This window comes from Morus notabilis, unplaced genomic scaffold (genome assembly GCF_000414095.1).
Source record: "Morus notabilis unplaced genomic scaffold, ASM41409v2 Scaffold1687, whole genome shotgun sequence".
Classification (NCBI taxonomy): Eukaryota; Viridiplantae; Streptophyta; class Magnoliopsida; order Rosales; family Moraceae; genus Morus; species Morus notabilis.
The window spans coordinates 43,438-45,004 of record NW_010365439.1 but is presented as its reverse complement, the minus strand read 5'-3'; positions in this window follow the sequence as shown (position 1 = coordinate 45,004).

Here is a 1,567-nt window from a genome sequence, read left to right as displayed (position 1 = left end):
TATAGACATTGTTATTATTTATAATATTTATATATATATAGAATGTACAAAATAAAAAATAACGCTATTGTGGTTCCTCAACATTTTATTTCTTTCAGCTGCAAGGATAAAAATAGAAAAATAGTTGTAAATATAAGTGTTAAGAGAAATAAAGATGGTTAAATTATATAGTATGAAATAAATATTATAAAAATATTTATATTACCTTGTTTTTGGACGTTTTGTAGATTGTCTTGTTGTTCTTGATTAAGGACTGAAAAAAATAGAATAATATGTAGATATATTTTTAAATAAATTGATAATCTTTGTTGTGTTGAATGTGGTTTACCTTGTGTCAGGTTTTTTTGGTGTTGGAGTGTGTGGATCAAATGTGGTCGGTGTTGATAGTTGTGACGATGGTATTGCCTGTGGGCTGAAAGATGAGAAGATTTTTAAAATTGTGATTAATATAATATAAATGTTATTTATGTATAGTTGGTAAAAAATTTTAAAGACATTATTTACCTTTGTGGTTCTTCTGTTCCTGTAGTTAACTGTTTTGGTGGTGATGATGGAACATGGATGTCTTCAAATATTTTAGAAATTAATGTACTCATTTGGGTGCTTCGTTGTTGAAAGAAGACTTGGAAGATTTTTGATTGTCCTCGGATCTGATCGATAGCTGGTGGTATTATAAATGGATCGGTAAAGCCTTCGTCAATTGTTAGTGCAGAACATGATTTTTTTTATTAATGCATGAGCGGTTATGCTAAAAGCGATAACTTCTATGTCTCCAGTATGATCTTCAATTTGAATTGTTAATCTGTACCTGTAACATACACATATTTTTTAATGTTATTAATTTTTTGTTAAAGTAAATAAAGATATATAATAAATAAAAATGGTACGGTAATAAATTTAATTACCATGGAGATGGCGTTGACTTTATATGGCCATGACTATCGCACCACCAACCTATTCTTGCTTGTTTTAATTGTCGATAACATCTGGGGCAAGAATTGTAGAACCATCCTTGAGATGTTGAAAAGTTTACTATGGTCGCTCTTACAGTGAATTTTTCACCTTGCATAAAAGATAGAATATTGTGATTTTAAATTGTTTGCTAAGTGTAGTAAAAAAATGATAAGAAAGTTAATAGTACTAACCAGATTATTTTGTGCATCCAATGTTTTGAGTTCGTTTATTGTTCTTCTGTTTGCTGATATTTGTTCTTCAATTGTTTGGACTGGTGTTTTTGGTGGTGGTAGGAATTCAATTTGTTGATTTTGATGGGAAAATCTGTATGTATAAAAATATGAATAAGTTAAGGAAAATATAAATAAAATGTATGATTATCTAATATGATAAATTTACTAGAATATATTTTTTATATATGTGTGTTTACCTTGTTTTTAATGTTGTTGTTTCTGGGATATCTGGATCAATATAGAAGATTGTTGCTGATGTACTCGAAACATATGAGTTACCTTGAAATATAACAGAGTAAATAATAAATGTATGCTATATTATTTTATATATGTATATAAAAACGTTATAATAAAGTAATGTTAAAAATACCTAGATACTG